Below are 23,284 nucleotides of genomic sequence, written 5' to 3' on the forward strand. Positions count from 1 at the left end.
AGAAAAGATTTTTGAAACTCTCACCTTTTTTTGCCCTGGAGATATCAGAAAAGGAGCTGTCACTCAAAGAGGCCCTGAAGCTGACAGTCAAACAGTGATGAATGCTAAACGCGCTGTGTGCGTTTTCTACGTCTGTGAATGTGATTACGTCATTTTAAAGCAAGTTCAGTGGTTACGTATTGGGGCCGCATCTTTTTCAGTATCTTATGTGTGGTTCAGTCACATCCTTGCCCCTGACTTTGGTAATCACCTGCTCGGGTCCTCCTCTCCCAGCTGCTGGGGACGGTTTAGGTATGAAGGTGGAGATTAAATGCAGCTCTGAAGTTTTTCCCTTTCAAAAACACCCTCCACTCCGCCAGCTGCCAGATCCCCCACTCTCTTATCTCGGTGGGCTTTGAAACTCGCAGCGAAAACAAGGCAAATAAGTTGAATCTTCTTTTTCATCAGCTTCAAAACAGCCACTGTGGCAGATGTAAAAATAGAAACTGTCATAAAAGCATTAATCATTTAACTCTGTATGACGCCAATCAGCTGGATCTCGACTGTACCCGGCACAAAGTATTCCCCAGGTTGGAGCTGCAGAGGGAACATAATCACAGGAGACAGCTTTGTTCTCACAGCCATGTTCTATGCTGAGATCGTTATCTGAAGAGGAACATCTGTCTGTCTGAAGCCATAAGCTTTTGTCATACCAGGCTCTAGCATCCGGCTCAGTAAGAAATCCACTTAACACACGCGCACACACGCACAAGCATGGGCACAAACTGATAACAAATACACATCAGAATCCAGCACAAGTAGAAACACAAGGAATCTGTGCCGTTTTCTCCCCGATGCTCCGACAGAAGACGAGCACAAAGTAATCGCACAGCCTTTTCAAAGAAGCTGAAGCTTACCCTCTGGATGGAAGGTATCCCTGTTATCTGTACTTGCATCGTAAATGATCAAAATTACGTCCTGGACTTTTTGCAAAGTGCTGGGGAATTTATATGCAGCTAGATATATAAAAGTTTTCATCCACAGCCATATGTTCACAAAGCAAGCAAATTTCTGTCAGAGCGGTAAGCCTGCAGGAACATATTAAAGTGCTGCATGTGACAAGTAGCACAGCTTCGGGGTTCCTGCAGGGGACCAGACTGATTTAGTGTCTGCCAGACTGATGAGCCTGAGAGGCACACAGTTATTGGCCCCGACCACACTAGCCAGGTGCAAGAGAAATTACAGCTTTTAGCTGGGAGCAGCACCTTTGCCCAGTGAGAGTTTTGGCAGAAGATAGACTGGGCATGTGTTCTTTTGCAGCCTCGAATTACCAGAGATGTATGAAGCTCTCAACTGCCTACAGACATTATGGATTGGGATTGTGAGGTGTGTTTTTACAGCATAGTATGTGATGTATTTGAGATGGGAGACAAAAAAAATGACAGCGCTATGCAATTAATAGGATGTGCCAGTTGGATGAGAAATCAGTTGATTCTTTTGCTGCTCCATTATCAGCTTGTTTCACTCGTTTACTTGTTGCACTAACCGAGACTGTTAAAATTGTAGCCATCCAGTCTTTTGCAAATATCGCAACACCAGATGGGAAGTCAGAGATAGCCTATATTTAGAGCTGCCCTCCCAGCATTGCAAAGTGTTCTCTATCGACTGTCAAGTTTCTCGAAATTGCAAATCATCTTTTCAGCTCCCAGATTTCTGTAATGTCATAGATCATATGATGTCTTATTGTGTTATTTTCAACTTCAGCATGATGTTTATTGTTCCCAAGCGACAACTGTGTGTTGTTGCCGTGCCAAACAAACATAGACTTTAACATGAAACCTGGTAAATGTCATAGAAATCGAAACCAGTGGGTAACATATCTCAAAAACAATGATTGCTTTCTGCTATGTTCATGATTATTTGAGAAGATACCGTCATGACAAACCCTGCTTTTACTATTGTGTATTTATCAGACTCCATCATGACATCTTAAACAGAAATGTTCTATTCCAATAGCAACTTAAATGAAGCTTATACACAAGTTCAATAAGGAAGATCTGTAATGACTCATCTGCCTGCGTTCCTGGGTTGTTGGCTGCTAGTCTATTCTTTACATCACTTCCTCTTTGCCACAGGGTCAAACTCCATGCTGACATCTTTGCTCTAGTCCAATCATCTTCTTGCTTCAAGCTTCGAGCCTCCACCTTCATCCTCACCAGCCTGTAGTCTCTGGGAGGTCCTACTCTAATTTCTGTCACTGCTGGGTTCTGTTTTTCTGTGATGGGTTGTTGGAGACTTAATCGCTAAGTAGCTTAATTAAATTATGAATGTCAATAAATCACCTTCAATTCTTCGAGATGATTTCTCCTTATTGAACTGAAGTCAGCTTTAAGCCAATTTTTAAACTGGATGTAAAATTCAGCTTTTAAATTAACTACACCAAATATAGGCATAGCAGCAGGCATCTGGTGCTCCAGACCCAGGACAGACACTAATAGCCCTTTTCCACTAATACCTACTCAGGTTGGCTCAAATTGACTTGACTCTGTTTTTAGATTTTCCATTGGATAGTAATACCTGGTACCAGGTCCTTCAGTATTTACTTGGCTGCGGTTCCAAGTGATCTGAGGAGACCTAAAAATGCGAGCTCAGTGGATTGCATGCCACCGATTGACTACTCAGTGATGTCACCTAATGACTCATGACAGCATCTCGTTCATGAAAATCGAAACCGACATTTTTTTGAAACCTGCCTCAGCGAGCGAAGTGGCTACGCAATAATAAACACCGTGGTCCCCGACTCTGACAAAAAAAATACACCGAGCAGCAGGTATGCCATCATCTCAACGTCCTCCATTGTTGTGGCGTTCATTTTGCATACAAATGATGTCACTGGACTTTCAGCTGTGTTGCTATAACGACCCCACGTACTTGATTGTAATGGAAAAAGACCAAAGTCGAGCCGAGTAGGTACGAGTGGGAAAGGGCTATAAACGGAATCTTTCTAGAGCACCTCGATGCTGCCTCTGTGCAAAAGATTGTTTTTGTAAATAAAAATGTCATAAAGACTGTCAGGTACTGAAAATCTTAGTTTGATGCCAAGGGCGGGGATAAAAGGCATACTGGATTTGTAGCCTAACGGCCACTGACTACCTTGGCCTAATTTAGGGGTTAGACCTTTGATGTTTCTTATAATCAGCAGCTGGGTCCTAATTTAGGATCACTGTTTTTGTGACTGACTACAGTTGAGTTACAATGTTGACTTTCGTACCGGACTGTGCTGTATACATGACAATTAATTCTTTAATGTCTTGTGTCTGCTCTATTTTTGTTTGGTAATGTTTTAACAGCTTTTGGAAGATCTTTGTACGTCCGTCTCTGCACTTCCTGGAAGAAGTCCTTGAAATCTAGAGAAATGTTATACTCACTATTGCCCCCTCGAGGCTAAAGAAAATGATGAAAACTAATTGCTCAGTTGGTGTCAATCTGTAAGCATTAGTGTAATTTAAATCTCTTTGGCCATTAAAATAAGGAGTTTCATTACTATTTCAAACCTACTCTGAGTGCCTGGACTTGGTTTCTTTATGCCATTTTTTTTGGCTTTTGTTCTGCCCCACTATTCTTTTTTACCATTATTCCCTTCAGTGAGCACCGGTGATTTAAGACACCAGCAGCACTCCTGTTATTTTCTCTTTTTTTCCCTTTCATTTCCCCCCCACTTGCATTGCTTCTTTCTTCTGGTTTTTGGATTTTTTGGAATGGGTGAAAACAAAACCAAAGATGTGATTTTCGACACAAAGCAAAGATGCAAATCTGCATAGTTCTTATATTTCTGATAAATGGAAGAAGCATCACAGAAAAGATAAGTGCTGTTCAAGAATGCAAGTTAATATCTGAAGTTTGGCATTTTAATACAAAACAACAGTAAAAGAGTAAATTTGAAAATTTGTGGATGACAACAATTATTATAATTTAGTGGGGAAAAAATACCATTGGAATTCAAGAGCTTGGGCATACTTGTCGATTAACCATTACAGAAACACAAAAAATGATTTTTGCTAATTATCACTATTGCTGATGTATGGCAGGTGTGTCATAAACTCTGCATTCACAGAGGAGGTCAGAGGAAGCAGATCACAATATTACACAAAAATGAAAAACTTGACCTGTGCACATGATTCTGTCATTACAGTTTACTTTTTACCAGCAGGTACGTCACAATATTCTCTCTAACACATTTAATGTGAAAAATATTGTACATTGATGAGTGTGTAACCACATCTTCTACCAAAATGATGCATTTTCAGAATGGCTCAATTAGAAAAACAGTGCACAGCAGCGGCGCCGGTCTGTGGAAGTTGCCATGTTGCCTCGCCATCTTGAATAATGAAAATTTTAATTTGTGTCTTCACCTTCACTCTTCACATATGAAAGATCATATCTGTGTTTTATTGTCTGAGACAGAACACTTGGCATCTGAAAGAAATATCATCTTCTTCCTCCTCATCTCAAGCCTCATCTCCTAAACTAAAGTCAGGGCTCTAAAACTTGAAAAAGTTCATAAAAGCATTCATTTATTCCCAATATCCTCACAATTACTTATTGTCAGCAGATTAGACATGCGACCTTCCCATCTCCAGCTTAGAATAAACTGAAGAACAACAATGGCTGGTTAGAGGCTAACATTATACGAGCTTATATCAGCCTTCAGTCCACACTTTCGCTCTGATAAACAATTTGATTAGATTCTCACATTATATGAGACTTTATTGGCTAAATGTTTGAGTCCAACATTGTTAGATCTACATCTGAGAAAGTTTGACCAACATTGTTTTGGCTAACAGAGACAAACACAGCAGCGCTTAGTGACAGAAAAGTTCTCGATATACTGCACACCTCACCTCAGTATTGCCGTCACTGAACATGAGTGAGCATCACTCACTCATTGACTCGTACTGGACTCCTTTCACAAAGCTTTACAGACTATATCAGAATAAATAAATGTGAACACCCAGCATATTGACAGCTAAGGTAAACAGACTTGCTGCTTACACTCTAAAATTATACACTTTCAGTGCAATTCAGTGGAGTGCAATCTGCAATCTACTGACATCTAGTGGTGAGATTTTACACACTGTACCTTTAACTTTATGCAATTCCAGTTTACCTCTCTAACATCTTTAATGTATTGATAGAGCAATACTGCATTGTTATGGTAATAAATCCATTAGAGACTTTCCCTTATTTGCATCCTTTCTAGCTGAGCTGGGAGAGATCCTGCTGTATTAACTTTTCAATTAAATCTGCATTATGATGATGAATTATTATTTATAAGACTCTTATGCACTTTTTAATGGTAGGATTGCATCGAAAGAGCAGCTTAACAATGTGAAATCCTTATCTAATGAGCTCTTGTATTTTTTTCCTCTGCTTATATTTACATGTGAACTGGAGGGCTGATTTACTTAATGAATACATTACATTACTCGTATTACTTAACTCCCTGATCATTTTCATCATGCTCTGACTGTAGTTGCCATAACGCCATTGATCACAGCAGTATTTGTTTTAAAAAAGAAAGTATTATGGCAGACACACATACACAAAAGAAAAGAGTCTGCCTCCCTGTGTGTGTTCACTGTACCGCTGTTTTAGAGAATGAATGTGCGGAATGATTGACTGCAGTGAGTGCTTTTCCTGAGCCCCTGTAGCTGCTACATATGGGGTGGAACAAATAAGTGTTCTAAAGATTAGTTTGTTCAAGTTGTTTATTATAATAATTTTTTTTTCATGGATCATATACAACCCCAGTGATCTCAGAGATATCAGCATCCAGATGGTTTCGCAAACAACAAACTGGTCGGCTGCTTTATTAGCCCTCGATGCCCACCTAATATTTCTAGCTTCCCATCTGAACACAGAGGGCTGAAAGCAGCCCTGTTTCTCAAGGGAGGAAAACGCAATTTGGAAAGGAGCGAATAAAATGATTCATCAATATCTGATCGGCTGATTTATGGGAAAAGAGCCAACAGAGAGTCTGAGGAAAACTGAATTGAAATTTATGGGAAAACATATGTGAAATAGGATCATGCAAACTGAAGCAAAGGGCGTGACAAAAACATTGAACTAAACCGTGATCGCCACTCTGCAGCGAAGAGGAGCCTGCAGTTAACGCAATTTTCACCTTGAGATAAATGCTGGATTGAAGGCATATTCATATGACAGCCGGCTGCTGCTCTTTCTTTTACTTAATTTCCTTTAAAATGTACAATTAATCTGATTGTGTTTCCTGGAAAAAGGACAAAAACCTGCAGCTGTGATTGTGCATCATTGCTTCTTTAGCCAAAATTAGATGTAACATCCTTCTGTGTATTCCCACAGCAAACTCTAAAAACTGATTACAGTTTAGTCATTCCAACCAATGCTTGATAAGCACATATCCCAACAGGCTTTAGCATGAATATTGTCTTATTTATTATTCATCTTCTATGTTTCTCGCACTCTGTGTTGTCAGCACATTTATTGAGAACACATGCACTCTGAAAAATGATTTCAGAGCCAGTTTTTACTGAATTCCCCAGAGGAATGACAGACCATTAGGATAGGAGTTTTCTGAATCAAGGCTTTTCACCTCGGTGTTGGTGCACAATTTATCACCGCTGCACTCCTCACAGAAATATACTTTTTCATCAACACTGAGATAATAGGCACACACGCCATTAACTGTATTTCTGTGGTTTCTTCTGTTTGTATTTTGAATAAGAATACACAGAAATGCTGTGTAGCGATAGAGGAAGCGTATGCTCCTGACACTGGGTTTACTGCAGCACAATATTTCACTAACACATCTGCGATGAATCTGTCTTAGTCTGAAGAAGCTCTTGGTGACTTTTAATCTTGGCTGTGGTCTCCTGGCAGGTGGTCTAAGTGCCCTTCATTACAGGCCGATCCTTCTCCAGAGAATGTACTCCACTGCCTGCTGAAGACCGGGCCTCCCACATTACCTGCAGACCATTAATTAACAAGATGAGAGCTTCATCTCAGCAGTGGCCCTCAGCTCAACAAACCACGATCACTTAGAGACTGTAAAATTTCTAGACAAGATCAATGGTGGCTCTGATTTCATAAATCAGACGATAAGACACCCAGCCGGGTTGTAACCATCAGCTAATGTCGAAAGGGAGAAGACATCGGAAGGGGATGACCCTAATTTCTGTATCAAGGGTTGTGTGTGATTTGTAGCTCTGTTTAATGTGAGGCAAAACAATAGCTAAAGCAGACCTGTGTATGTGTGTTAATGTACACTCACTGGCCACTTTGTTAGATACACCTAGGTTCAACTACGCTTAAACACAGATATCTAAACAGCCAATCGCATGGTGGCAACACAGTGCATTTAGACATGTAGACATGGTCAAGGCGCCCTGTTGAAGTTGAAGGTGATTTCAGTGACTTTGAATGTGAGATTGTTGCTGGTGCCAGAGGCTCTCTGTTTGCTGTGTATTTGATCAGAAACTGGTGATCTACTGGGATTTTTCCACACATCTATTTTCAGAGTTTACAGAGTGGACCGACTAAAGAGGAAATATTCAGTGAGCAGCAATACTCTGGCTGAATCTGCCTTGTTTATGTCAAAGGTCTGATGAGAATGGCTAGACTGCTTTGAGCTAATAGGAAGGAAATAACCACTGGTTACAGCCAAGATATGCAGGAGAGCATCTCTGAATGTACAACACGTCCAGCCTCGAAGCAGACTGGCAACAGACGCAGAAGACCACACCAGGTGCCATTCCTATCAGCTAAGAACAGAAAACAAAGGTTTCAGTTCACACGGGCTCACTAAAATTGGACAACAAAAGATTGGAAAAATCTTGCCTGGTCTGATAAGTGTCGATGTCTTCTGCAACATTCACATGGTAGGGTCAGAATTTGGCATAAACTATATGAAATAATGGATCTATTCTTCCTTGTATCAAAAGTTCAGGCTGATAGTGATGGTGTAATGATGGTGGTGGTTTCATGTTACACTCTCAGCCCTCTAGTACCAGCTGAGCACGATATCATGCCATGTCACAAAGCTCAACTCAACTTAAACTGGTTTCTTGAACACTGTATGTGAGTTCACTGTATTCAAACAGCTTGCACAGTCTCTAGATCTCAGTCCAGTGGAGCACCTTTGAGATGTGGTGGCATCATTGATGTGCAACTTACAAATCTGCAGCAACTGTGTGATGCTGTCATGTTCTAAAGGCTCCAGCTCAGTACAAGCCAGGTGTTCCTAATAAAGTAAGTGTATATTGTCACAATGGCAGATGAAACATCGAAATGAATTAAACTGAGTTTTATGTTAGACATGCCAGAATAAATAAAGAGGTCATCAAAAGGTAAAGTTCAGGTAATTCTGAGCCAAAGCACCTTTGAGCAGCTTGGGCTCGGTGCTATAAACATCAGTGTTTCAGACCCGATGTTCTATTTCCTGTTCTGTATGACCACAGAAGCTCCATCCATGTACATAAAAAAAACCATGCATTTTGAACTGTGAATCGGTAAAGTTAAGCTATTAAAACGTGGATCTGGAAATTATAATATTAGGTTCACTTCAAGAAAGGACAAGAATATAAATTTGAGATATTTTTTCACACTTTTCCCAAGTGAGTCACTTTTGAGGGGATCAGACTGAATATGTTAATGTTACATGTTACAATAATGAATTTCTTTTTATGTCTTAAGTGGTCATAGGATTACAGATTCATTTTCACAGCTGATGCCACTACGAAGCAATGCACTAATAACAAAGGACTGTTAGCATGTGTAAAAGAGGGTTAAATGAGTAGATAAAATAATGAATTCACAATTTTCTGCTTTCTCTTGACGTCAGATTCCCATAGGCCCATTTCTATAATTTTACTTCCTTTTAACACTGTTAAGATACTCCTTCCTAATTGAGGACAAAATCCACACAGTTGTGTTCTTAACTTTTGAGAACAAAACTTCTTCTTTGTGTTCCTATTCTTTTGCTGCAAGGGGGAGATGCTTAAAGAGAATTTCATAGTATCTTCGGAAGATTTCCTCTTCATTCATTAATCATTATATTAGATTGACTTTATATTTTCATCTCTATATTCACACCAGATTTATTATCCATAATATTATTTAATTATTAACAGATAGATAGTTAGATAGATTTAAGTGATATCCTTACTTTATTATTATTATATGGACTTTAATTGGGGAAAGAAATCCTGTAAATCTTGTCAACTAAAACTATAATCATTTGAATATATGTTAGCATTTTTATCTTTACCACAATCTGCACCATCATCCAACTGTACTGCATATGTATATTGTATATTGTCCAGTGAAAAATTCTTGAACCACCCTAATTACTTTATCTTTATTTTGTTTCAAAGGAGACAGACATTCTTGTAATTTTGTAATGTACGTGATCTCGATCAATTCCTCTGCCAAGGCCTTTCAAAGGTTTCTTTGAACATTGGCTGCTTTTTCAATTATTTTCAGTCCAGCCCTTATATTTGAGCATCTTCAGATAATTTTTTGTTTGTTTGTTTGTTTGTTTGTTTGTTTGTTTGTTTGTTTGTTTGTTTGTTTGTTTGTTTGTTTGTTTGTTTGTTTGTTTGTTTGTTTGTTTGTTTGTTTGTTTGTTTGTTTGTGTGTGTGTCTGCTAAATCACTTAACTCATTCAAGGCTAAAACGAGCACCTAACTCAAGGGATTAGTTAGCGTTTCATCTACACATAACAGAAAATTTAGCAAAGAATCAATTTTAAATGGTATTTTTGTCACAAAAACACATCATTTGTTCACATTTCCTCAGTTGAACACAGCTTGGCAGTCAACAATATGATTCCCAAAGGGCTATTAGCTCAAAATATGTTCTGAATACTATACTGAGGAAAAAATGGCAGGCCTAATAAAATCTACAGCAGACAAACAGTATCTGAAAGTCATGTCCTTAAGAAATGGGGGGGAAAACAAAGCAAAGACCTGACACAGGACCTGAGAGGCACATCTGGCCCTTCAGTTGATTCTTCTGTTCAGTGAAGCCTCAACAGAAATGGTCTCAGTGGAAGGATGGCTGTCAAGAAACTGTTCACAAGGAAGGGAAACAGGAAGAAAGGACTGAGGTATGGCAAAAAAAAAAATCAAAAGAACTGGACTGAAAATCAGTGGAAGCAGGTCTTATAAAGTTTAAGCATATTTAAACATAAGAAAGACATCTAACTCAAGGGATCAATCAATGTTGCATCTACACATAAGAGACAACTTACCAAGAACAAATTTAAATTGCATCTTTAGGCACCTTGTTACTAACAAGCTATTAAAAAACACAAAATGTGTTCTTTAGTCAAATCTATGAAAAAAGATAACACAGTTTGAAAGGCATAAAATAGTAGCAAGTTAACAAGAACTATTAGCTATACTCAAAAACGTTATCCTTGACACGTGGAAGACAAAAAAGGAAAGACAAAGAAGGCCTACAGTAGATATATAGGGCAGATGAACAGTATCTGAAAGCCATGTTCTTAAGAAACAGGCCGTTTTTAAGACATGGTGGAGGTTCTGTGATGGTTTATGGAGGTGCTTTGATGGTGGCATTGGGGATTTTGTCAAAATTGATGGAATTATGAACATAAATAACTACCATCGGATTTGGATCCCTCATGCAATACCATCTGCAAAGTGTTTGATTGGCAACAACTTTGTTTTCCAGCATGACAATGACCCCGAAACACACTGCCAGCGCAGTAAAAGCAAATCTGGATAGAAAAACACGATGGAACAGTTTCTGCGCATATTTCCCATTTTCCAGCAAACTATAAAGAAATGCGGAGGTGTCTTAAGACTTTTGTGTGATACCATTGACTGACTTGTTTAAATATGTTCTGTGAAGACAAATAAATTCAACGCTGACGTTCGTTGCTGAGTCATTAATTCTTGGCAGGCTGATATTTATGTGAGAACATGTTCTGCATAATAACACATTTAGTATGCCAAATTACATTAAAAGTTCATATTGGGCTGCATCTCTCCCTCAGGGTTGTAGAAATTTAGATGTTGGAAGGATGGCTGCTTATTCAGTAAAGCCACTTCTCTATTTTCCTTAAAGAGTCTGAACCCATTAAAATTTTAAATTAGTCTTTTCTGAAGAGAATGAATGTACCCTCGCACAACCTTGTTGTCACTGCAGCTTTTGTAAAAGTCTTTATGTTTGTGTGTGCGTGTCTGCACATCTGTATGTGCAGAAGCGGTGTGGGGTGTTTGGAAGAGACTCTCTTACAGTAATAACTCCTCGTGGGCTGCTGTAGCTGTGCGTACTCACGCATGAGTGCACACATTCGATCATGCACACACGCAGGATGTAGTGTGCATGCTAACAGCCCTGTGGGCTGAAAGCTACAACCCCCGAAACAGTCTGCAGATGAAAATAAACCCTGTCTGTGTGCTTTTCAGAACTATTCAGTTACACAAGCAATCAGTCTGATTCAAACAGAATCTGACATAGTAGCGTCCAAGTACAAATCTGAGCTTTTTGTTGGAGCCGTAGCTCATGTTTGTACATAGACATGCTGTGTTGACAGCAGAATCTAGCAGGGCTTTATGCAAGAAAGCATCATGATCTACAGGGGAATTACACCGCCTGCCTGCCGTGACTACGTTAGCAGAATATTAAATGCACATTGTTGCTTTCTCTGCACGTTAATGGATTACCTACGAATACATACATGTTTGCAGAGAACGAATATGGCATTATTAGGTGCAATGTAATATCTGAGAAGGAGAGGCACGTTATCTTTTTCTACAACTGATTTAAAGAATTATAAACATGGAAAAAGGCAGTTAAATTACAATCCTGTCAAACTGTGGTTATCAAAAATTTGGAACTGGATCAGATTTTCTGCTAACTTATCTGAAGAAATGTTGCTAATTATTGTATTTAACGAGTTGTGAAGTGCGTGGAAAGGTTGCTAGTCTATCACAGGGCTGACAAAAAGCTACACTAACATCCACACCTATGACCAATTAAGAATTGCCAATTAACCTAGCATGCATGCATTGGAAATAATAGGCACATTAAGAATAGCCTTTCTATCTTGACTTTATCTATACTTTATCTGTTACACTGCACACTCTAGCAGTTTGCAATATTTCAGATAAGGCTTCCATAAAATTAGTTCCTGTAAAATAAAAAAATTGATTTTTTTCCAGTGTGAACTTTTAAGGAATAATTTGAAATCTTGGTAATGTACACATGCAAACTTACCTACACACACACACACACACACACACATGTATGCACACACACACCTGTGAGCACTGATAGTATGTCAAAGTGTTTCATTTTCAGACCTTTGAAGTGAATCCCTGTATTATGAGGAAAGGTTTTATCTTTGGCTTGCACCGCTTCAGGGAGGGAGCAGAACACACTTCAAAGAACCTCGCAAATCTCCACAGAAAGACAATAACAGAAGATTGAGATGAATCCTCAGAAATGTTTACTCCAACAAATCGCAAGTATCAGGAGAGATTCTCTTAGTTTTAACCTCTCATTAGATATTTTCTTGATAGGGAACAGTGTTTTGTTTGCAGTAGGTGTAATGTGATTGGAACAGTAAGAGGAGCTTTTCAGCATTTTATCTGTACCACTACAATCAAAACAGATAACATCCATCCATCCATTTTACATCTAACCAAAGTTAGGTTGTGGTTGCAGCAGGTTAAGTAATATTTCAGGTGTCCTTCTAGTTCCATCTGTGGGCTCCAGAGGTGTTCACAGCTCAGATGAGATTATATAACCTCAAATGCAGCTGGCTCCTCTAACCTCTCACTGTTTCTTTCACTACTCATGCTCATAAGAAATCTAAACCAACTGCTTCATCTTCCATCTCCACTTCCTTATTTGCTCAGCTGTACTGACAAACCACCTGCTGGTCCGCCTCGCTTCATCTTATCTTTACTTGTGAACAAAATCCTGAGATACGATGACCTCAGATCGAGATGCTGCTGATTAACAAAGTTTCCAAGTCTCCGAGTCCGCTCGAGTCGGAGAGACATAAATTGAATCAATCAATTAATCCAGCAGTGAGCAAGAGTGGGTGTTATTTGTGTTTCCACAGATTCATCCGCAGAGACGTTACATTACAACGCATCAACTTTGCATGCGGACTTCAAGAGAACAAGACATCAAGAGCAGTCAGGAATGAGTACTCGGCCACGCTGTCTCCAGCTGTCGGTGCCCAATTCCGCAATGGAGGCTTCATACCATCTGCTTCACACTCTGCTGCAGAGTGCCCCAGCGTGTGCTGAAGGTCATGTTATGATGAAACCAATGGAACCATGTCAACTACAAAAAAGCAGAGGCACAATTCTGAGGCTCCCTAAACAGACAGCGAGACGATGGGCAACCCCGATAGTCCAACACGGGTTAAAAATGACGTTTGACTTTGCGCCACAGATCACACACCTGTTGGTAACGCCAGGCTTACTCTGTGTGGTTTGTAAGCATTACTGCACTGCCAAAAGAAGAAGAAGCTAGCTCAGCGGCACAATATTGTCAGAACACAGTGGTGAGGTTGGGGTCAAACACAGTTTTCGCTACAAACGACTGTGAAACAGCAGATGCAAGAAAAAAAAATGCAAATGTGAAAAGTAATCTTCTGTGATCTCAAATGGAGCAGCAGTACAGTTAGCACAGGCTTCCTCTAACAAAATGCAGTTTTGTATGCAGCTGAATACTCCGGTGTTATGTTTGGTTCTCCTTTCTTTCTTTTCTTTCTGCTTCTTGACTTGACTGATTACTTCAAGCTTGTCTGTAATCACGGTGGGAAATCCTGCATCACTGTGTAGAATGAGAAACAAATCATTTCTGGATGGTTGGGGAGAATTATAAAAAAATCCTTTGCTCACACGCTAGCATACTGGCCTCCATTTTGTGACTGTTATGAGGTGGATTTTTTTTTTATTGGCGTGCAGTCCAGCCAGAGAACAGCAACATGCAATTTCTAGTTCTGCACTAAATCAGTGATTTGATGATCTGTTGTACTCTTTTACATAAATGGTTCAATTTTGTCAATAAACAAGTGGTTGCAGTGTTAAAAATAAAACAACTATGAGCTGTGAGACCCCCCTGATCATCTTTTTGTTGTTTATATAACGGATCCTGTGTCTGTGCGATCTCCTGATCTCAAATCTCCATCTTACGAGCAACTGTAAGGCTTCCAATTTGCAGCAATGGCAGCAGACGTGGAAATCTTGCGCTTTTCTCAAGACTTCTAGAGATTTATTAAAAGTGGTGCTTTGTGAAAGAGGCAGCAGGTCCACTGCAGGCTGTGATTTAGAAAAATCTTGGAGAGCTGCACTCTCTGCTGATGTGAAGGTTCTACTTCACAGAGCTATATCTGGTTTAAGAGTGACGCAGTTCTTTTCAGGCAGCTTGTTAGGAAATGCCCCACATTTGGAGACGATCATGATTAGCAACCCAGTGTTTCTACCTGTGGGACAATTAAAATACCAGAAGAGGCTTCTCGAGGCTTGAACTATGCATAAAGTGGGGCAGGGCTCAAGTTGCTGTCTGTGGAAGTGAAAAGCTGTTCATGCATTTGTAGTATTTATTTAAAACCTCATCTAAGAATGCTGGAAATGTGCTGTCAAAATGTACTTTCTAGCAGTTTTAGATCTCAGCAGTGAAAAACGAGCACCATCCATCATCTGTGACGCCACATACTTTTTTTCATTTAAATAAAATATATTGATCCAACTTGTCACTTACTCAAATTATATGAAAAAAAGAGTAATTCCTCTATTCAAATAATACAAAAAAACTTCACTCATTTCTTGATATTTTGTTAGGAAAATGGTCATTTCCAATTTATTCAAACACGTGCACTCTTACGTGGAAATACAGTATAGAAGGGAAAAGCAGAGTTTATACAATTCCAAGCTTCAACGTCAATATTTGGTATGACCACCTTTACTCTTCAACATAGCAACACTCTTAGGAAAACTTATAATTTCTGTAAGTAGTGTTCAAACAAAGTTCTCTGGGCTTCTTCAAGGACATTCAAACCTCTTTTTTTGTATGTTAGATGTTTGCTTTTGTTTTGTCCTCTGACAAGATGATGATCGCACACTTTGGGAGGAGAGAAGAGGAGAGGCATTCCTCTGTGTGCTTTTCTGTTGTTTTACATCATTGGTGGTGTGTATGGGTTCATTGCCATGCTGAAAAATGGCTTTGTTTCCAATCAGATGCTTTCAGATGGTATTGCATGGTGGGTCAAAATCTAAAGGTACTTTTCTGCTTTCTAATTCCACTAATTTTGACAAGATCTCCAACACCACTGGCTGAAATATGGCCCCAAACCATGACAGAGCCTCCACCGTGTTTTACAACAGCTGCTGTTGTACTGCTCTCCTGACCTCTGCTGTGACAATGATTTAAACCAGAAAGTTCAAAGCTGGATTTATCAGTCCGTAAGACCTGTTGCCACTAACACCTGTTCACCTGCTCGGTGTTTCCCTTCTTTAAGAAGGACTTCTTGACAGCCACTGAGCCCTTTTCTCATTGTTAGTAAGGAGTACAATGGCCAGATGTAACTCTGTCAGGTCTTTTGCTGAATTCTTTCCTGTTTCTTAAGAATATCATTTTAGATTCCACTCATGAAATGGGAACAAAAGATGTGCTTTTGTGTCATGCTGCTAGTGTCTAAAGATACAATTTATAGTTGATGATTTGCCAAGTTGTCTGTTACTGTATGGGCAGATATGACACTGCGTCATATACGAACAAAAGAAAACATGAAATAAATTGAAAAAACAAAGACTAAAGAAAAACATTTTTAAAAAAGGAAAAAAAACATCCAAATGCCAGGAAGGTATTATGCAAGACTAGTATAAAAATGAGAAAAAAGCATGGCTCCTACTGAGCAAGATGTAAAGAAATGAGGGGTGGTTGAAGACTTTTTGCACAGCACTGTGTATAATACACATTTCAGTGACTGTGAAAACATGCATTATGACAGTTTTAGTGCTTACAGTAAAGGTTTAGATAATAGTTAGATTTTTTGTTTTACTTACTTAAGAATATTCATGAAAATGTTTCAACCTTTGCTTGTGCAGATCAGCTCTTTTACAAATTAAAAAATGTAAAACTGCAGCCATTTGAAGCTTGCATAATCAACATTGTTGTTCCACGTGTTTTCTAGTATTTCGACAGTGTAGACGCAAGTATAAACAAGATTTCATGAATAGAAAGGAACAACACAACAGGACCTGAGAAGTGGGAGAGGTGGGAGATGGGGTTGAAAGAGAGACGCAGGGACAGCATCAGTAAAATCCATTAAATCCTTTTGAAATATTGAGTAAATACTTCTGTTTTCTACACATGTGGCATGGACTGTAGATGATGATAAAAAAAGGCCCTGATGGCTCTTCAGTTTAGGCTCCCTCAATGATCCGCTCATTCCTCAGCAGTGTTGGTCAAGTTAATTGAAAAAAGTAATCAGCAACTAATTACTGATTACTTCGCCAAAAAGTAATCCCATTACTTTACTGATTACTTATTTTCAAAAGTAATTAATTACTTAGTTACTTAGTTACTTTTTAAAAACACGATTTACAACCTGAATAGGTGATAAAGCGATAGATCTTTCAGCCCAATTCTACTTTTTCTCCATAATCCATCATACAAAATGTAATCAAATGGAAAAGTCTCTTTTTAAAACTTGTTTTATTAGTTTTAATCTTTTAACTTTATGCATCAAGCAAAAATGTAATTATATGCAACATTTTCTGACTGGAAGAAATTTGTTTAACATTTAAATTTTCTGCACATTCCAGCACATAAAATAAAATATTTTTTTGTGTTTACACTCAGTCTTTCAAATAGATGCAAGTAAAACACAGCAGAAAATAAATAACATCAAAGACTAGCGGTCCTGTTTGTCTATTTTCACCTTTAAAGCAGGAGTAGGGTAGGCGGGGGTTTGCCCTGGTGCAGGTGTGCCGCAGCGGTCAGTTGAAGAATCCACGAGTTTCTCTGTGAATTTCCCATTACGTTGTAGCTCGGAAGTTTAGGGTTTTTTTTCGCTGTAAAAAGAAGTTTTCTTCCCACGCACAACAGACACTAATGTTTTTGTCACTTTTTATGGAATCAAACTCAAAGTAAGGTCAGTACTTCCACACTTTAAACGCTGCACGCTCATACTCTCTCCTGCACTCGATATATTATCCATTGTTGATCTGCACACAGCTGTTGTCACGAACGTCGCACTCGCTTACGTCACTGTCATGAGACATTCTCGTAAAAAAAATCGCAGTAACGCAGCGTTCCTACGGGAAAGTAACAGTAATCTAATCACCGTTTTTGCAATAGTAATCCCTTACTTGAAAAAAGTAATCGGATTTCAGTAACTGCCCATCTCTGTTCCTCAGTGGCCATATCGCCACCTTCCCTCTGCTCACAACATGGCTAATTTTCTAAAAGTGACCTCACTTGCAGAATCGAGTTTTTTATAGTAAACAAATGTAGCAAACTTAAAATCCTTGTTTTTCTGCCCGCTAAAAAATGAAAACCTCTGAAAAAGCAAACCTGCAAGAAACACTGCAGTCATCTGTTTTCTTTGTAAAACCTGCAGGAAGACACAGAGACACAGAGAGTGGACTAGATGGGAAATTTGTGACGCCCAACCATGAAATGCTATGGATATTTTAATGCTGCCTTTGGCACGCTATGGTCACAGAAAAAGGAACGTGACGCCACAGTTAAAAAAGTAATTAACTTTATGGCCCCTGGCTATGTTTGTACCCTGCAAAACAACAACTGCAACAACAAGAAAAAATCTTCAACACGATCCTACCAATGATGATTATATTTTGACTTGTGCGAATGTGTATATGTGTGTGTAAAGGATGCAAAATTATATTATGTTTGAGAGAATGCAAATGTTCTCAAAGGCTGCACATATCTCCAATGATGATTCATGACCCTGAGCATATTCAGCATACTGCTGGTACAGTGCTACAGATTTGAATCCTCCATTTCTGGCTTGAAAGCTCTTGCATTCAGAGTTAGAGTTAATTCCTTCAGTTTATATGTTAATTTTTTTATATGTTATTTTCCACACCGTATGCTAACGGTAAAAGTGATGCGGTATGTTTGGCTTCAAAATGTACAAAATGAAGGGCGAGGTCAGAGTGAATTACAACGACAAAATGAAATTAGTCATTTCAGAAGTGCCACAAAATGACATATGGTCATGTTCAAGTGACTGAGCCCAGAGATGGTTGTGGTAATTATGACGGGAGCAAAGGAGGAAATAAGGTGCCATTGTTGTACAGCTGCAAAGCCAGAGCATGGGGATGGAGGGTTGAGGTGGATGGGTGACTCAGCAAAAAACACAATTTTAACAAGATATACAACTGCTCATTTCCTGTTTCACACAGTCAGCAAAAGGGATCTAAAAGCTTCTTATTGTTATAGACCCAACGAGTTCTCCGACTAAATGGCGTCATTTATTTCTGCTATCTGAAATGACCCCATTAAAGGATACATTAGGGTGCGGGAGAGGTGACTCGGAGCTTGGAGTACGAGACTTTTTAAAAATGTTTTTACTTGCTATCGTTTATTTTCACTCCCTCCTTAGTTAAGTTGAACCACAGGGTTAAGAGTTAAATTCCACTCAAACCTTTCACATATCAAACATGCACTCATCAGTTTGCATGCCCACTTATGTTGCTTAATTGTAAACAAAAACAAGAGTGGGTTTTGTAGGTTGCAACTACAGCTTGCACAAGGAGGCATTGTTTAAATGCATAAATTCTAACTTGCATACATTGAATCTGTGTATTTTTTTTTACTGACAAATGGTTAAAATTGCCCTTCTTCCTCCCACATTGATGAATATGCATTTAACAAAGATATACTCAAGCTTATTTACAGAATACAGTATGTCTTCTACCACAGAAAGTTTTTTCTTAAGCTGCTTCCACACATATGGCTTTGAAGCTGACAGCTGGTCACTTTTCCAGGCATTGCAAGCTCTGGTACGCCTACTGTAGATAGCCCTCTAATATATTTACTACCAGGTAATGTGTCAATCAACAATAGCCTGCATTCTTGTTTATAGGCACTTCAAGTCCTCACTCTAAAGTTGGGAAAGGTTAAGGATCTGCCCACTTTGTATCTGTCTTGGTTATTTCACCTGTAGTTACTTGAAGTCACCCAGTGTCACTGACTTTCTAGGTCCTCTGATCACCAGTGCCAGTGTGGATGGAGCTTCAGTGTTTGTGCAGCATAGACCTCCCAAAAGAGTTTTCACTTTTGTGCAAATTGCCTGTTGGGCTATGATTGACTTTCTAAAGCAACATTTTGCTTTACGCTTTAGTTACCAAGTGTTTTGATGGAAGACATTTTTATCACCATCACTGTGACAACTTTCCAGAGGTGTAAAAATTCTGTGTTTTGGCATCTAATAGGCCTTCACACCCAGGGATGTTTTTCTCAAACTGGACTTGCTGGATAATCTTCATGTCTCATTAGACGGGTACTCGAAGTAATGTATCCCAACCAATAAAAAACTGTGGTGGTTTGAAAGCAGGTTAATAGTGAGTCCACAGGTTAAGAGAAGCATGGTTCTGAGGTGGATGGCTGACCGTAAGGACACAGACATATTATAATCCAGTTTGGGATCCTGGCCAAGTTAAGCAATGACTTCACACTGCACTGCTCTTCTGCAAAGCAATAGCATGATTCTCAGAAATCTGCTGGCACAAAAGACCAATTAATATGCATGTTGTTACTCAGATATTTATTACCACAGTAACATTGCCAGTTTATTAACGTTTTTCTGTCGTGTGTGCGTCTGAGGCCTCCAGCTTGGCCAAACTGGCCCTGAGATACAGCACCAGAACAGAACAGCTGGTTGTCAAGGGTGACAGTAACAGAACATTGTAGATAGATAGATAGATAGATAGATAGATAGATAGATAGATAGATAGATAGATAGATAGATAGATAGATAGATAGATAGATAGATAGATAGATAGATAGATAGATAGATAGATAGATAGATAGATAGATAGATAGATAGATAGATAGATAGATAGATAGATAGATAGATAGATAGATAGATAGATACCACCCACCTGCAACATTGTTGCGGATCAAGCACACCACCCGTGGCAACAGTATTCCCAATGGCATCAGCCACCCCCAGCAGGGCAATGCACAAAAACTGCTCAGAAATGGCTTGTACATGATAAACAGCCTAAGGCCTTCACCTAGTCTGCAGACTCCCCACTTCCAATCTGATGAAGCATCAGCAGGATACAGGCTGGAACAAGTCCAGTCCACAGAGACCCCACAAGTTACCCACAGATGGCATACCCTCAGCATCTCGGTCGATGATGTCTCAACTGGTCAGAGCTATTTTGGTGAGTTTAGAGACCTAAACTTGCCCTGATGGTTGATATTGCAGCTGGATGTCAATAAAATCAATTCAGTGGTAGTGATCGGCACATCCCAACATAACAGGAAAGACAGGGATAGTTTATCTCAACAAGACTGTAATAGCTCCATATTTTTGATCTCTGGAATACCCGCTGTACCATGTCATTCATTTTTTAAACCACATTTGATTGCAATACAAATATAAAACATCCCTACCCTTATCCTTTAATTCCACTCTACATTGTTGCTTTGAAGTCCTGCAGAGCTTTGAAAACTGGACAGAAATCATTGTGCCTGACAAGACTGTAGATAGGCATCACTGCTTAGATTTAAAATCAAAGCAGCTGGTGCAAGTGTGCCTATTCATGTGCATCTCTGGAGTGCCCACGTGTCTTGCAACAGAGCTATCCACTTGTGCTCAACTATCAGGGTAAAATGTTCATGAGACTGAAATAATGCATGTTGTTTCCACTCATTTAAATGCCCTCTACTGTAATTGGTGTAATCGGCAGGTTTTATCTAGTGCCAAGTCTGTTAACTGTGCTTTTATGTGCCTCTTCAGAACTGCCAGCCTGTGACAGCTAGTTCTCCTTACATGAAGCTGATTGGATTTTGAAAGCATGTCCAGGCTGTGTATTTGTCAGTGGTGGGCCTGGGGATCTCTCAATGAGCCATATTATGAGAGGTTGATAAGTTTGTGCACTTGGGCAATGGCTGCATCGCAAGTTTTGTTAATTTGCTGTAGTCGATAACCTTGGGGCTGTATTGCTTCCTCTAATGACTAAGCAGAACTTGGCAGATAAGATGACATAGCAGCTGCATCTGAAAGCGCAATGTACAACAAGATCATATAAAATATTACTGGGCTTTAATGTGGCTTTAAATCATGTTTTATAAATTCATAAAACATGTTTTTTCTGAAGTAAAATTTACCTGATAAACTGTGGTCTACACCAGTGTTTCTTGTTTACTGCCGTACAATCAACCTACGCATATATTTTCCGCAAAAGCACACCTAATCAACCTCAGACATCCACTCTATCAAACCCCAGTCTAACCAGACTGAGTGAGCTGAGTGGCATTTAGATGGATGTTGCAGTATGGATTTTAAAAACAACCTTTAAATCAGCCACCGTCCATTCTTAAACACGCCGCATAATGGAAAATATTGATATTTCTTGGCACATGTTGAATGTACTGCCTCTAGAATTAATCATGGCGTTGAAGCAAGTGTTCTCTCCACATCTGACTGGCTTCCCTCAATGCTCTCATTCTCTCTATTTGCTCCTTCCCACTGTCTCTATAGCCTGCCTAGTCAAATGATGAGATCAGAGATGCCTGGTCATCTAAGTAATGGATTTCTTTCTGTTGATTCCTCCTGGGTCCATGGCCCTGCGTTCAGTGATGTATGCTCCATGCAACGGTACCGGACAGCTCATCTCTGTCAGCCACAGGCACCTCTGCATAAGCACATTCACCCAGAGCCAATCTTTGAAATGCACTTTGAGGCTGTTGCTGCCCCCTGGTCTTTGATATACACACAAAAATAAAGGCATTGTAACCATTTTAAAGTCCTGTAATGAGTGTTAGAGGTGAGTTCAGGGGAAAGATCCTTCATTAGCAGAGGTTGTAAACTGACCTTTTCCCTGGTCTGCAGGGGATGCCACCACCATTTCATCTTTCGTATTAATAGTTGTGATTGTTCAGTTTCACTTGCATCCTCTGTGTTAACCTCACACGGCTTCAACATGTGTTTGTTGCAGTTTCATCGCTCTTCCTGTGTTCATACCCAAACTTCTACCCTCATCTGTGCCATACTCGTACCCAGGGGCCAGTCCCGCTCTGCAAGTCGGCATCATTTCTTCAAAGTCCTATGTGGCATTTTTGCGTCATTTCTTCAACATGAGCACTTTCAGCTACCCTGCCACACTGTGAATTACAGCCTTTAGTTTAGACTGTAATTGAAAAACTGTCCAAATGTGGAGTGTGGGATGAATATATGAATTACAAATGAAGCAGTAGGAGAAAAAAAACAAACAAAGCAAAATGGTCCCCCCTCCCAGCCCCAAAGCAGCACAAGCCCACAGTATATGACAGTCATATAAATTATACGAAATGTCATGGACTTTCAATCACTTGTTCTGTTTTGCTTTTTCTTCCCCGTTCCTGCTACCTCTCTGTTGTTTCCTCTTCATTCCCACTGACATTCCTCAGATGGATATCAGACCATGTCCTCCAGGAGACATATTCCATTATAATGCTGCCACAGTGCTCATCCACAGACCCATCTCCCTTCTAATCAATGGCCATGCAGCACAGCAGGCACACACAAACAAAACAGATACAAACCTTTAGTAAATAACCAAACCAACAGTTGAGCACTGATGAGGATGAAAAAAAAAACCAATGACATATTCTATATCTCAGACACATTGCCGATTCCTTCACATCTGCGTAGATCAATATAGATGGAAATCCAACAGAGTAGCCCCAGCTGTGCACCTCTTACCTGGTGTCTCTGTGGTGGTCCTCCTCTCAAGCTGTGCTTGTTGAAGACCCTCGCGTTACACAGCCATGCCCTCCTATATGGGCATACATCTGTGGGACAGATCAGAGCTCTGCTGTCTCTGTCGGCATGGAGAGGAGGAGGGAGCAAGGATCAGAGAGTCCTCCCAGCCGGCAGCCCCATCTAGCGCATCTCCTTGTGTCTCCCGCTCTCCCGGGTCATTCCAGCCAGCCCCTCAGCAACCGCAGAGCCAGGGAGCGAACGCGGGGGGATGGGAGGTGCTTAGAGGACTGAAACGGACATGGAACAGCGAGCAGAGCACCTCCTCCTCCTACA

General features: G+C 39.8%; 1 protein-coding gene across 1 annotated transcript in view; it reads right to left on the reverse strand.

Annotated features, from left to right (window-relative positions):
* Positions 1-22,999, reverse strand: part of frmpd3 (FERM and PDZ domain containing 3) — a 92,408-nt gene extending 69,409 nt beyond the window's left edge. Inside the window, exon 1 of the mRNA XM_080901584.1 lies at positions 22,952-22,999. The gene's annotated coding sequence lies outside the window, so the exon portion shown is untranslated. The remainder of the gene's footprint in view (positions 1-22,951) is intronic.
* Between the last annotated feature and the right edge of the window lie 285 nt (positions 23,000-23,284).

The sequence above is a fragment of the Rhamphochromis sp. 'chilingali' genome, assembly GCF_963969265.1.
Source record: "Rhamphochromis sp. 'chilingali' genome assembly, chromosome: 13".
NCBI lineage: Eukaryota > Metazoa > Chordata > Actinopteri > Cichliformes > Cichlidae > Rhamphochromis > Rhamphochromis sp. 'chilingali'.